The 16,618-nt window shown below is 34.4% G+C and overlaps 1 pseudogene; it reads right to left on the bottom strand.

The window, feature by feature from the left end:
- Nucleotides 1-5,583: 5,583 nt before the first annotated feature.
- LOC132309828 (thaumatin-like protein) lies at nt 5,584-6,451 on the bottom strand (annotated as a pseudogene).
- Between the last annotated feature and the right edge of the window lie 10,167 nt (nt 6,452-16,618).

Genomic DNA, 16,618 nt, shown 5'->3' with positions numbered 1-16,618 from the left:
CCTTCTAGAATTTTTCATCAATAAATGGACCTACACAATACTTATTTCATCTTTACATTTATTGTTCAATATTTCAAATACATATTATCAGTTTGTGTGTGTGATTCATATATATTATATATATCCAATCGATTGGATTCAAGTCACTTCTCTATCCATGCATTTTTTTATAGGAATAATTCAATATATATTAAATTTATAATTTTAAAGTAAAAATTAAATATAGATAAATACTTAACAATTACAATATTTCTTTAATTACTTATGGTTAAAATTTTAAATTATTATGAAAAAAAATAATAATAAAGTGATATGACTCACACACGGTGCACCTACACGTGTTTCATTAAGAACCATAGCAGGTTGGATTTAAAAGACGCACTAGTTTAAAGTGCTCAAACACTTTTTCTTTTCTTTGTTTTTTTCACCACTCAAACACTTTCAAATCATAATAATATAAATAGTACTACGTAATAGAAGTGTAAAACCATAATCCGAGTATATGTTCCTAAATATTTTTTTTCAGAATAAAAGTTAGGTGATTAATTTTATTTTATTTATTTATTTTTGTGATGTATATGATGCCTTTCTTTTTTTTCTTTTTTTCTTTTTTTTTTTTGGTATCCCTAACAAGAAATTTATACTCTATTAACGAGGATCGAGAAAATTTTGTACTCCTACCAAATTACATATAGGTTGGGGAAAGAATAACTAAACTAAAATCTTAGTTGTTATTCTCTATAATATAACATCCGCGTTATATCACATAAAATCCACTCACCTAAAGTTGATGCGTGTGGAAAAATTCTGAGAATTCACTCACCTAAAGTTGATGTATATGGAAAAATTCTGAGAGTGATATGGCGTATAGAGTGTGGAAAAGTCTCAAGGAGTCCTGAAGAAATAATGGTTTTGGGCATCAACCGATACAGAATTAGTTGATAGTCATATTCATATTGTTTTTTTTTTTTTTTTTGGAAAATAAAGCAACTGACATAAATATATAAAAAGATTACAAGGAGGGCCTTTGGCCAAAACAACCCCATGAGGGGGAACAAGTCCAAAAGGACAACCAAACCCAACTAAGCCCAAGGACCAGCCCAAGACTAACAAAGAAGGCCCATAAGTGAAAAACAGAACTAACTACCCCCTATAACGGACTAAAAGTCGTTGCCAAAGGAGAGCTCAGCCAATCCGGTGATTGAGAGTAGACGAAGTCCCCAACGGAAGAAGACTGTATGTCGATCAATCTGGAGGACGAGGAGGTGGACGACAGCAGTTTGGCAAAAGATTCCAGTCAGCAAGGATGAGACGAGTGGCTGCACAGTCCTTTAGAAACCCTAATTTGAGGATTGAGGTAATAGAATAGCAGATCTTAGCAAGAACAGCCCTCTGAGATGTCTTCTTCCTTTGAAAAATTCTAGCATTTCTTTCTTCCCATGTATGATACACCACAGCTGAGAGACCAATTTTTCGAAGGAGGTTAGCGAGGGATCGATTTTTCCAACACCTGCTAATAAGGTGGACCAAATCATTCCAATTCCAAATTGAGGGGAAGAATTTGATCTTGTCACGGATAAATCTCCTAATTGGGGATATGAAACAGCAGCTGAAGAAAAGATGATCATGGGATTCAGTTGATAGGTTACAAAGCACGCACATGTTGTGGTGATGAGCCATTGACTTACTGTCAAGAGTAGACAATCGAGATTGAACAGCTAACCATAGATTAAATTTCATCCTTGGAATTATGTGGGATTTCCAAACTAGATTGAACCATGGGACTTGAGGGAATTGACCTGCAAGATAGTCTGAGGTGTGTTTGAGGGTAAAAACACCCGATGGAGATACAGACCACACCTTCCTTTCACTGGATGAAGAGGATGGCTGGTTAAGGGAATGCAACTCTGGTAATGCAGCAAGAATGCTCTGTGGGAAGCACCATGTTGAATTGGTAATGAAAGAACTGACTTTGATATTCTCATTAACACCATTATCCTTTAAGAATGTGGGTGGAAATCTAGAGCACAATGGACCACCTGGAGCCCAGTTATCCCACCAAAAGGATGTAGCATTACCATCTCTAATTCTGTGCTTGATGATAGATCTTGCATGGTGCCTCAGCTACAGAATCTTCCTCCAACTCCAGGAGCATGGTTGTGGGTAAGTGAGAGTCCATAGGTTCCTGGATTTGATGAGGTGAGTATGACACCATTTAACCCATAACTTGTTTAAATCATTTGCTTGAAGGTCCCAAATATGTCTAAGTATACCAGCTTTATTGCATAGCTCCAAATTTGGAATACCCAACCCACCTGCTTCCTTATGTTTACATATTTTGCTCCATGCAACTTTAGCACAAAAAGACTTCATTTCTGCCCAGACCAAAGGAAGGCACTGAAGATACTGTTGAGTTGATTGATTACAGCCTTAAGGGGAATAAAAATTCCTGACCAATAGAGTTGTGTGGAAACAAGAACTGCCTTGATGAGTTGCAATCTACCTGCATAAGAAAGGGACCTAGAGGTCCAGTGTGTGATTCTATGAGTAATCTTGTCAATCAGAATGCTGCAGTATGATGATTTTAGGTTGGTTGAGATGAGTGGGACACCAAGATACTTGACTAGAAGTGACCCAACTCCAATCCCAAGCAGTGATGAAATGCAGTCTTCAGTATGTTGATTAGTGCCTGAGAAGAATATGGAACTTTTGTTGAGATTGATAGCCAGGCTAGACATTGAACAGAAATGATCAATTGCTGATTTTAAAACTGAGACAAATGTTATGTCTGCATGGCAAAATAGGAAAATATCATCTGCATATGACAGGTGTGTGATTTTAAGATCCTTGCATCTCTAATGGTACATGAAGGCATGTACCCTACCCACAAAATTAGTGATGATGGATGAGAGTGTATCCATAACTATGACAAAGAGGAAATATGGAAGGGGATCACCTTGTCTCAGCCCTCTTTTCCCTTTAAAATAACCCTGAAACTCACCATTGAGAGTTATGGTGAATGAATGAGAGGAAATGCATATATGTATAAGTGAAGTGAACTTCTGTGGGAAGTTGAGCAGTGATAAACAGTTGATGATAAAATCCCATTTGACTGAATCAAAGGTTTTCCTCAAGTCAATCTTAATTGCACATCTCGCTGGGGAGCTGTCTTTGTGGTATCCTCTCATTAATTCATGTGCTAAGAGAATTTGATCATTTATCTTCCTACCATGGATGAAGGTTGATTGTGAAGAATCAATGATAGATGGAAGGGTGGTTTGTAGCTTCTGTGCTAAGAGCTTGGCAATGCACTTGTAGATTGTGTGACAACAAGAAATTGGTCTATAATCATGCAAAGAGGTAGGGTTTTGGCATTTTGGGACTAGAGAAATATAAGTGTTGTTGGCCTCAGCAAGAAGTTTCTCATTTCTAAAGAATTCTGAAATTGCATATGTAATTGATCTGCCAATAATACACCATGCTTTTTGGAAAAACATGCCATTGTAGCCATCAGGGCCAGGGACTTTGTCCTTCTTAAGATTCAACATGCATTCTGTGATGTCTCTAGATGATGGAGGGTCATCAATGTAGCTGTGTAGGTGATGAGGGACCAGTTTTAAGAAGAAAGGAAGTAAGTCAGAGAGGTTATGGGTAGAAGGAGGTGAGCAACCCAACAAGTTTTGGAAATGAGAGACAACTTCAAGCTTGATGGATTCCATGTCCTCAATGACTTGACCAAACTCAGTAGCGAGTGAAATAATTTTCTTCCTATTGTTCCTAGAAGAGAGGGATTTGTGGAAGAAGGAGGAGTTACAATCTCCCAACTTGAGCCAATTCATTCATGATTTCTGTTTTAGCATGTCCTCTTGAATCTTTGCAAGCTTCAGAAACTCAGCAATAAGTGATCTTTCCAACTCTCTTAGGAACTCATCATTTGGAGAATTATCAAGGTCAAACTAGCAGGAATCTAATTGTGTCTTCACATAGTGTAGCTTGTAGTCAATTTCACAAAAATCCTTCTTGCAATTATTCCTGAAATTTTTTTTTTTAAAAATAGTGAACTATGAAAAAAAAAATTATAGAATAGTAATTATATATGGGTGTACGTACCGGTGGTGATATTGGCCATTCTTGAAATAACTAAGATGCCCTCTTTTTTTCTGATTCAATTACAAAAGCCTTTCCTTTTGTTATGTGATTCTTCTCTTTCCTTCTCCTCCTAATGCTCATAGAAATAGTAAGTCAAAACAAATCATTAAATATCATTCTTTTAATTTATAAATTATTACCTTGTAAATTTACAAACCTTTAATTTGTATAGATTGAATGGTAGATGATTGTTGATAGTGAATTCGATTGCAGCTGCATGATGCTTCAATCAGGAATTTTTATTAAATTTAAACTTTAATAAGGAATTTTGACTGAATTATTAATTTATTTATTTTCGGCTTACAATAAGTAGTACTATTCTTAGTGTGGAATGTATTTATTCTCAATTCAGTATATATAATGCAGTTTTATAAATTTGAAATGTTACTTCACGTGTATGTGAATCCTGTATTTATGTGCGTAAAAAAAAAAATCAATTTATGTGTGTAATAAATTTAATAGAAGGATAAAAACACCTCTAAAAATAAAGAATAGGGCTTGCTGGTCCAAAAGTTATATATTTAATTGGTCTATTTATACCCAATGTTGACCCAATTACATTTACTTGACTTTCCTTCAGTTTTTGTACAACACGTCAGTGGTCCCATACACTCTTCCACCTTTAAGCCACAAGACAACATATGGATAACACGAATTCAGAAAAAAAAAAAAAGGGTGCACTCTTAAATTGAATTTCGGAATTAAAAAAACTGAGTTTGTGAATTTGGAGTGAATTTGCTCTCAAATCGTGAATTCATGCCCAAAACTTTAAAGCAGTAACTCCCAAGCGAATTATGTGGCTTATGGTGGATCTCTCATAACATAATATCAATGTGAGTTCACCACCACACTCACATAAATCAAATTTAGTAATTCAGTCTTTAAATCATTATTTTTATATTTATAAAATTTGATAAATGTTTGTTTTTTTTGTTATTCAAAATGGAAAAATAAAAATGAAAATGAAAAAGTGAAAACACATAAAAGGCATTTAGGATTTCGATTTTAGATACTTTTTTTATTTTTTTTATTTTTAAAAGAGTAAAGAGAATAAAAAGAAATACACCCCATTTTTTATAAAATATTTAAAAATTTCTTGTTTTGGTCCTTTTGGGCATTTCTTGTCGTTCCATAATTTAAGAACATTAAGAAATGGAATCAATTAAAAGTGACCAGATTTTAAATTATGATTGCTTTATCAAAATATCAATGATGTGCGAGTAAACTCAATTTTTTTTTAAACAACAATTATTCTTTTTTTTTTTTGCCCTTTTTATTATTATTATTATTATTATTATTATTATTATTATTATTTCTCGATAAATAGGAATTGTAAATTTGTTGGCTCAATGTGAAGTTGTGTACTCTAAGTATAACTTATAATAAAGCCCGAATGGGTTATGAGATAAATAATAGAAGGAAGCTTAAATCAATATATGAATTAGGTTACAGAAAAGGCATAGACACATCATAACGTGTGCTCAAATTTATTCTACAAAACTGATTTGAAACCACATTTGTGGATTTCACTCACAGCTTTTATTATAGACTAATTAAGTAGGTAAGAAGACAGTGATCAAGGGCAAAACACAACCCTATAGTTGGTCCCACTTGGACAGCTTTTTGTGGCAGTATCATCCTCGGGGTAACTATAAGCATCCGGGCACTTGTCCTTGAAAAACTTGGAGTAAAAAGTGGGTCCACGGTTCCCGAAATTACAACAGTATTGATCCATCTTGAAGACGGTACACGGGTTATTGCACCCGCCCAGTGCCTTCACTTCATTCGGGCACTGACTGACAATATCCGCAGTACATCGTAGGTGAGGGCATACATTGGCCGTGGGGCTAAACTCCATGGGCACATTGAACCCGTCCACAAGAGTGATGTCATAGAAATCTTGGTTCATGTATTGGTTTAACCCATACTCGGCCAGGGTGTTTGGGGGCACACCATACACATCGCATTCCAAGAGCCCATTGCAATCACCGGTATTACACTTGCCCCACCCTGATGCATCAAAGTTGCAACCGGTTCAGGGCCAGACACGGCCTCCTTGTGTGCTTGCCGGGACATTGATGTCCCAAGTTTGGCCGTGGTCAAGCCGCCTGCCACCACCGGGCGTTGCCCCAGCCCAAACTAGGTAAGGGCAGTTGTTTACGACGGTAAAAATGACTACATTGCTCAAGGTGATCAACAAAAAGGTATTGACAAGCGGGAAAATGTAGGACTTGGAGAACAAGGTGATTAGAACAATCAATTTTTCCGCTGATTTCACACCGAAGCAAAAGCATAAGTACATTAAATTTGTACTTTGTCCCAAAATAATTGTCCATCTTTTCATTTTAAAAAATTTCAAAAAATATGTTCCATTCTAAAATTGAATGTACTATTTTTTATAACATTCACAAACTATTATCTTAATTAAACAACTGCACTAATTACGGAGTACTATTTTGTCTTTTAGTAAAGACATATTTAAAACTTCACTCTTACCAATACCAAAAAAAAAAAAAAAAAAAAAAAAAAACGATTAAAACTCCACTACCATAAAAAGTTGAATTTTCAATGCAGGACCTGAGACAGTGGGAGTAAATTTTTTTAATCAAATATGTTTTAATATTTTAATTTCAAAAATCTTACAACAAATATACGTCAACAAACATGCTTCCGAAATCCGAATAATATTGAACACACTCCAAAATAAAAACATTTTCTATACTTTGGGTCAAAACAAAAACACAAAGTAATTGTGTTTTCGAAACAAGCCGACCCAAAGCCCTTTCACAGATTTTTATATGATCCGGGACTTAGATGATTCCAGCCAACTACAACTCACTACAACAAAACAAGTTTTCATTTATAAAATATTTATTACGAAATCAATTTCATAATAAATAGTAGGATATTTTTGGTGACATTTTTTTTTTTTTTTTTTTCCCAGGAGAGAGGGAGTATCGGTTTAGATATTTGTGTGGAATTCATATTTATACACCAGTTGTGTTATAAATCATGAATTTTTTTAGATATTCACAAATTTTATTTTATAAATTTCGTGAAATTAAATGATGCTTGAAGTCACAAAAAATATCATAAAATGATAACCCTTTTCAGGTACTTCTAGCCATTCAATGTTAATTAGGCTTATTCAATTGGGTAGATTTCCTAAAAATAATTTTTTTTCTTCATAATCTTGATTAGAAATTTACATACTTACTCTGCCCTATACATAATAGGAACTTGAACTCTCTATCCTTCAGTTTTAAAAGGGAGTAGGGTCGTTATACTAGAGTTCTTATTTGTTAACCTTCTTATTGACTATATATATATATATGTGTGTGTGTGTGTGTGTGATCATTTCATATGAATGAATGGACTAAAATTAGTAGCATGTGGAAAAATCTCAAGGAGTGGTATGCCACAGAATCCAGTACTCACCTAAAATTAATAATAGGGTGGAAAAGTCATGGATTGCATAGGGAACAATTATCCGCGGCATCAACCAGTACAAGTCCATACTCAGGACCTATTATTCGGTAGCAGAATCAGATCTTTAGAATTATCACCGCCTAGCTTTTACAGCAACTTTTTAGCAATAAATTCTAAAAAAGAGCAAGAACAATTTACCCTTTCTTGTCAACTTTTTTTTTATAACAAAAGTATCAAGAAGTTTTTTTTTTTTAAATATGTTGATCTAGCATAAACAAGTAGAGGCCATTCATGGATCTCTCTGTTTGAGAAATAAAATAAATGAAAAAGACCAAACAAATAAATATTGATTTTTTATCCCAAATTCATTAATAGAGACTATAAAGAAGTGTTTTGACTGGTAGAGATATTGTTCTATGGGATCGATGCGATTGCTGCTAAAATTGCTAAAACATGGTGGCGGACCTTCACTCCAAACGCACCCTATTGCCTCCCATGTGTGTATGGTATTCACATCCATGCTTCATAATTTTATCATATTATATTATACTATGAATTTACTTAAATAAAAAAGAAAGGGCAACATAGATTAGAATTTCATATTGTATAAAAAAGTATGTCTCCAATAGATTAGATCTTGTTGGGGGAGCCTTCACAAGTCTTCCAAGATATGCCAGCCACGTGTCTTCAATCCAACAATGAAATTGACGTGCCAAACTTTACAATTTAATGAAAAGACCTATGTAATGTGGTGTTGTTCACAATCACTATAGCATATGAATTGTTTTTTTTTTTTTTTTTTTTTGGGTTAAAAGGGTAAGCTAGCATATTGAATTGTTGATATGTACATGTTAGGTGAATTTGGAAATGGTTTTCGAAACAATAAAATAGGATTACACTATATTAAAATTATGATGTAAAGATTATATAATAGTATAGAATTTCTCAACATCGAACTATGTACATAAATTCTTATTTAAAAGTTCTTTGCAAGACAGAGTGTTCTCTCTATCAAATTCGTAACTCACTTTCGCCATCTCTCTCCTCATAAATCTCAATAATAACTTAGGTATTTATCTATAGAACCCAACTTATCTAACAAGAAATAATATAAGTACAATACAATTCTAAAATGAAAACCTAATTAAAATATAATTTGAGATACCATTCCTAACAACTGCTACCTTAGCTCAAATTTCGGGGCCATGGCCCCCAAATTTATAAGACTAAATAAATTAGTTTTGGTGATTTTGTACGTAATAATTAAAGCTCCCCCAACCCCAAATTTTTATTTTTTTTAACCCTATTTATGCTTAATTATAGTTACAAATGGTGATTTTCTATACAAAAATTAAAGCTGGCCTCTCTAATTTTTTAAAAAATTTCTATTTATGATTCCCTTATGATTTATTAAACGTAGTTTACAAATGAACCAATTAAATTTAGTAAAGAAAATTATTAATTATTATAGTAATCCTTATAATAACATACTATATTTACATATATATAATAAACACACACCTACATAAATATTATTTGTTATGAACTAGAGAGGGGAAAAAATTAATTCACTCTACACCTCCCTTCTTTTAAATTTTCTTCTCATATTATTTATAAACACGTCTTTAACAATATACATTAAAATGCACAAAAAAATTAAAAAAAATAAATAATTGCAATGATTTTATATTATTTTCAAATTTAAGTTTTACATTACTAATTTGGCCTCCCCAATGAAAAATTTCTGGCTTAGCCCAGCCCACAACATTGGTCTGGACAAATCTCGACAACTTCAATCTTTTCGATCCTTCTACAAAAATCTAATTGCCCCTATTGTACGTTACTTAATCAGTCAAACTCCAAGGCTCCACCTTAACTACCTATTAATATTTTCTAACCATCATGATCAATCAACACCTACAACTGAACCCTAATCTGTTGAGACCCTTTTGTTCTATGGATCGACCATTGTGTTTTCTGGATCTTCTAAAAACAAAATTCCAATTTGAACCATTGGCTATAATACCAATTGTTGATAGGTACAGAGAAGCACACGTCAAAATACCAATTGTTGATACGAAGCACTCGTCTAGATCCAACAAGCAATCACACACAACATTTATATTATTGATAGGAACAACGAAATTTTCTAACGCTGGACACAACCTCTTAGCGTAGAATTCAGACACCTTCCACGAGTGAAGCAATAATGCAATATAACTTTCAAATTTGTAACTCGCTGCTACCCATCACCGTACTCCCTCGTGAAGTAATAATGCAATATCACTCTTCTTCTCATAACTCTCAACAACAATGTAGGCCCGTGTTTATAAAGTATGTTTACCGAAAAAATGCCTAAGTTTGGCCGTCGTCAAGCCGCCTGCCACCACCGGGCGTTGCCCCAGCCCAAACTAGGTAAGGGCAGTTGTTTACGACGGTAAAAATGGCTGCATTGCTCAAGGTGATCAACAAAAAGGTATTAACAAGCAGGAAAATGTAGGATTTGGAGAACAAGGTGATTAGAACAATCAATTTTTCCGCTGATTTCACACCGAATTAAAAGCATAAGTACATTAAATTTGTACTTTGTCCCAAAAATAATTGTCCATCTTTTTATTTAAAAAAATTTCAAAAAATATGTTCCATTCTAAAATTGAATGTACTATTTTTTATAACATTCACAAACTATTATCTTAATTAAACAACTGCACTAATTACGGAGTACTATTTTGTCTTTTAGTAAAGACATATTTAAAACTTCACTCTTACCAATACCAAAAAAAAAAAAAAAAAAAAAAAAAAAAAAAAAAAAAAAAAAACGATTAAAACTCCACTACCATAAAAAGTTGAATTTTCCATGCAGGACCTGGGACAGTGGGAGTAAATTTTTTTAATCAAATATGTTTTTATATTTTAATTTCAAAAATCTTACAACAAATATACGTCAACAAACATGCTTCCGAAATCCGAATAATATTGAAAACACTCCAAAATAAAAACATTTTTTATACTTTGGGTCAAAACAAAAACACAAAGTAATTGTGTTTTCGAAACAAGCAGACCCAAAGCCCTTTCACAGATTTTTATATGATCCGGGACTTAGATGGTTCCAGCCAACTACAACTCACTACAACAAAACAAGTTTTCATTTATAAAATATTTATTACGAAATCAATTTCATAATAAATAGTAGGATATTTTTGGTGACATTTTTTTTTTTTTTTTTTCCCAGGAGAGAGGGAGTATCGGTTTAGATATTTGTGTGGAATTCATATTTATACACCAGTTGTGTTATAAATCATGAATTTTTTTAGATATTCACAAATTTTATTTTATAAATTTCGTGAAATTAAATGATGCTTGAAGTCACAAAAAATATCATAAAATGATAACCCTTTTCAGGTACTTCTAGCCATTCAATGTTAATTAGGCTTATTCAATTGGGTAGATTTCCTAAAAATAATTTTTTTTCTTCATAATCTTGATTAGAAATTTACATACTTACTCTGCCCTATACATAATAGGAACTTGAACTCTCTATCCTTCAGTTTTAAAAGGGAGTAGGGTCGTTATACTAGAGTTCTTATTTGTTAACCTTCTTATTGACTATATATATATATATGTGTGTGTGTGTGTGTGTGATCATTTCATATGAATGAATGGACTAAAATTAGTAGCATGTGGAAAAATCTCAAGGAGTGGTATGCCACAGAATCCAGTACTCACCTAAAATTAATAATAGGGTGGAAAAGTCATGGATTGCATAGGGAACAATTATCCGCGGCATCAACCAGTACAAGTCCATACTCAGGACCTATTATTCGGTAGCAGAATCGGATCTTTAGAATTATCACCGCCTAGCTTTTACAGCAACTTTTTAGCGATAAATTCTAAAAAAGAGCAAGAAAAATTTACCCTTTCTTGTCAACTTTTTTTTTATAACAAAAGTATCAAGAAGTTTTTTTTTTTTTAAATATGTTGATCTAGCATAAACAAGTAGAGGCCATTCATGGATCTCTCTGTTTGAGAAATAAAATAAATGAAAAAGACCAAACACTTTTTTCTGACTCTTTTTCAAATTTAATAAATATTGATTTTTTATCCCAAATTCATTAATAGAGACTATAAAGAAGTGTTTTGACTGGTAGAGATATTGTTCTATGGGATCGATGCGATTGCTGCTAAAATTGCTAAAACATGGTGGCGGACCTTCACTCCAAACGCACCCTATTGCCTCCCATGTGTGTATGGTATTCACATCCATGCTTCATAATTTTATCATATTATATTATACTATGAATTTACTTAAATAAAAAAGAAAGGGCAACATAGATTAGAATTTCATATTGTATAAAAAAGGATGTCTCCAATAGATTAGATCTTGTTGGGGGAGCCTTCACAAGTCTTCCAAGATATGCCAGCCGCGTGTCTTCAATCCAACAATGAAATTGACGTGCCAAACTTTACAATTTAATGAAAAGACCTATGTAATGTGGTGTTGTTCACAATCACCATAGCATATGAATTGTTTTTTTTTTTTTTTTTTTGGGTTAAAAGGGTAAGCTAGCATATTGAATTGTTGATATGTACATGTTAGGTGAATTTGGAAATGGTTTTCGAAATAATAAAATAGGATTACACTATATTAAAATTATGATGTAAAGATTATATAATAGTATAGAATTTCTCAACATCGAACTATGTACATAAATTCTTATCTAAAAGTTCTTTGCAAGACTGAGTGTTCTCTCTATCAAATTCGTATCTCACTTTCGCCATCTCTCTCCTCATAAATCTCAATAATAACTTAGGTATTTATCTATAGAACCCAACTTATCTAACAAGAAATAATATAAGTACAATACAATTCTAAAATGAAAACCTAATTAAAATATAATTTGAGATACCATTCCTAACAACTGCTACCTTAGCTCAAATTTCGGGGCCATGGCCCCCAAATTTATAAGACTAAATAAATTAGTTTTGGTGATTTTGTACGTAATAATTAAAGCTCCCCCAACCCCAAATTTTTATTTTTTTTAACCCTATTTATGCTTAATTATAGTTACAAATGGTGATTTTCTATACAAAAATTAAAGCTGGCCTCTCTAATTTTTTAAAAAATTTCTATTTATGATTCCCTTATGATTTATTAAACGTAGTTTACAAATGAACCAATTAAATTTAGTAAAGAAAATTATTAATTATTATAGTAATCCTTATAATAACATACTATATTAACATATATATAATAAACACACACGTACATAAATATTATTTGTTATGAACTAGAGAGGGGAAAAAATTGATTCACTCTACACCTCCCTTCTTTTAAATTTTCTTCTCATATTATTTATAAACACGTCTTTAACAATATACATTAAAATGCACAAAAAAATTAAAAAAAATAAATAATTGCAATGATTTTATATTATTTTCAAATTTAAGTTTTACATTACTAATTTGGCCTCCCCAATGAAAAATTTCTGGCTTAGCCCAGCCCACAACATTGGTCTGGACAAATCTCGACAACTTCAATCTTTTCGATCCTTCTACAAAAATCTAACTGCCCCTATTGTATGTTACTTAATCAGTCAAACTCCAAGGCTCCACCTTGACTACCTATCAATATTTTCTAACCATCATGATCAATCAACACCTACAACTGAACCCTAATCTGTTGAGACCCTTTTGTTCTATGGATCGACCATTGTGTTTTCTGGATCTTCTTAGAACAAAATTCCAAGTTGAACCATTGACTATAATACCAATTGTTGATAGGTACAGAGAAGCACATGTCAAAATACCAATTGTTGATACGAAGCACTCGTCTAGATCCAACAAGCAATCACACACAACATTTATATTATTGATAGGAACAACGAAATTTTCTAACGCTGGACACAACCTCTTAGCGTAGAATTCAGACACCTTCCACGAGTGAAGCAATAATGCAATATAACTTTCAAATTTGTAACTCGCTGCTACCCATCACCGTACTCCCTCGTGAAGTAATAATGCAATATCACTCTTCTTCTCATAACTCTCAACAATAATGTAGGCCCGTATTTATAAAGTATGTTTACCGAAAAAATGCCTAATATTATCCAATTCTAAAATGAAAACTTAATAATAATATAATTTGATAGGCAATTTCTAACATAAAAGTAAGATTCGATCAATTAGGAGAGATTTATTTACTAAGGTATTGGGATAACCACAATTTTCATTTTCAAACTACACTATTTAGATCACAAGAGACATTAAAGAAGTGTTTTGACTGGTAGAGATTTTGTTCTATGGGATCGATGCAATTGCTGGTAAAACACAGTACGAAGTTTCTACCAAAAGTTGTAAAGCATGGTGGTGGACCTTCACTCCAAATTGCGTCCCATGTGTGTGGTATTCATAATCCATGCTTCATAATTTTATCATATTATATTATATGAATTTACTGAAATTAAAAAAAGGACAACATAGATTAGAATTTCATATTGTATTATAAAGTATGTCTCCAATAGATTAGATCTTGTTGGGGGATACGTGAGTCTTCACAATTCTTCCAAGATATGGCAGCCACGTGTCTTCAATCCAATGAAGGAAAATTTTTTTTTTTTTTTTACAGACAAGAACATCGGCATGTATATAGAACCAAAAACACATTTAATAATAATAACTACAGAACCAACAAAACCTAACTAACACCTCTTATAATCAATATCACTACCTTGACAAATTAAGAAAAAGTGTTAGTTACAATGGAAGAACCAGCAGAAAGAAAGATGCACCGTCATGCACAACTCCCCAGATAGAAAAATGGACCGCCATACGCAACTTCCAAAGATACTGAGGCACAGAAACCAATATAAGACAACCGAAGAGGATCCAGACAGTCTAAACCAGAAGCATATCCACTACGTCAATCCAGCGGAACCACACACGTCATAACTATTCTTACAAAGGAAAGCTGCAACTTAGGAAAACGCACACCTCCAAAGAAGATTTGCAGCACCGTCTTAAAAATTTGTTTAAGGAAGTCAAGGGAAGGAATTGACTTTATCAATTTAATGAAAAGAGTTATGTAACGTGCTGTTCACAATCAAAAGTGATGGCATATTGAATTGTTGAAATGTACATGTTAGGTGAATTTGGATATGGTTTTCGAAACAATAATGTGCCGTTGATATCGCTCTCATCGGGTTCACGAACCTTATCGAATGTGTACGTGGCAAACCCATCACATGTGGATGTCTAACCTTTTTTCACTATCACGACTAAAATTGGTTCTTTGTGGTTCCATTCACAATTGGAACAAAAGCAACTTTTTTATTTTATTTTAATGGAAGTGACAAATAGATGTGCACATGAAGATGCAGGAAATTTCTCCTCTCTTTCTCTCTCTAGAACTCTTGCATTTCAACCCCAAAAAATATCTCCCCCTTACTCTATTCACTACTTCTCCTATTTATAGATATTTACAAATGTCGATGGACTGCTGGATTTAGGCCCGTTCCTCTATGAGTTCTGGTCATCTTTGATGGGCTAATTCGCGTTCGGCCCATATGACAGTGTCTTTCTATGGGCCTGACCCATCTGCATGGACCAGATGTCGCGTTTGCAAGTCATATCCGGCCCATGCCACTTCGGGCCTCCTCAACTGCCCCCATAATTAGCCTTTGTTTAATAAGGGGGTAATTATTGAAGGCGTCTCATCATGACGTTGACGGCTCGAGAAACCCACATGGGGGAACGGACGGTCAGATCCAGATTCAATGTTCCGGGGCTCGATGAATTTCTCGTCTTCCTGACACTTCGGCCCTCGGGTCCCCCTCGCCTTTATAAGGCTCTAGAATACCACTTCATGCCTTTTTACCGTCTCCATCATCAGTCAAATCTCTCGTTCATCCTTTTAGAACAGTGCTAAACTTCTTCCGGTGAAATCCTTCAAGAGTCATTCTTCCAGCGGTCTTGCAGTGCTCTTTGTTGCTTTCTACCTCAGAGGTTAGTTTTGTTCCTTTTTACTTTCGGCAGGCTTCTTTTTACCCTTTTAGATCCTTCAAACACTTCCACCATGGTTGTAGATCTAGATGTTCTTCGTATGAGACTTAGACTTCCTGACAACATCCAAGTTAGAGTTTGCCCTAAGGATGTTAATATTATGACCGGTGCCGGCCTCCTTCCCGGCGAAGTTTTATTTTCAAACCTTCAACTGAATGTCGTTAGGTTCCCTCTGCACCCCTTCTTTAATTATGTCTTCAATAGACTGGGGATATCCCCCCTGCAGGTAAACCCCAATTTCTTTAGAATCATATCCGTTATGCTACTGTTGATTCGTGACAGAAGTCTGGACCTTGACCTCATAGATCTTCTTCTGTGTTATAAGGTCAGTAAGATCCGAACTAACGAGCCCTTCTACCACCTCTACCCGATCGACAAGATGTCCATATGTACGGACACAATCAAATCTGAAAAGGGTTGGAGGGATAACATCGTGGGCATTAGTGGGGCCTGGTCTTCGCCGGCTGCAGAGGATTACCCAATCCCGAGCGCCTTTGGCGTCTGTTCTGTTTCCTCATATAAGAAATTCAAATCTCATAAAAACGATTGTCCCTGCGAAACATGTGTTCCTCGCTTTTGTACTTTCTTATGTCGCTCCTTAGGCATACCTTGTGATGACTTGAGCTACAGTGTTTGCAGGGATAGGAGTAATTACTTGAAGAAATACGTTCTGAACGATATTCCTTCTTGCTCAGACCTCCTCATTTCAGACAACCTTCTAGCGCTCTCATCCCTCGGCTATACCATGAGCAGGCTTCAAATTCCATCCTTTGGGAGGAAGAAAAATACTCCCCCAGCCACTTCTGCTGCTGGGGTAACCTCCTCTCCTGCATCAGCCTCTTCCTCAGCCACCATCTCTGACACCGTCTCGAGCACGGTGGCTATCGATTCTGTTGTCAGCACCCCTGCTACCAACCCGAGCGCGTCTCCACAAATCACTACTGCCCCTGCTGCCGCTGGGGGCGCTCGGGACAAAGAACGA

The sequence above is a fragment of the Cornus florida genome, unplaced genomic scaffold, assembly GCF_030987335.1.
Source record: "Cornus florida cultivar Cherokee Brave unplaced genomic scaffold, ASM3098733v1 CherokeeBrave_3.0.0_Hap2_Chr05, whole genome shotgun sequence".
Lineage (NCBI taxonomy): Eukaryota > Viridiplantae > Streptophyta > Magnoliopsida > Cornales > Cornaceae > Cornus > Cornus florida.
Note: the sequence above shows the minus strand (reverse complement) of the source record. Positions and strands in the feature narration are given on the sequence as shown.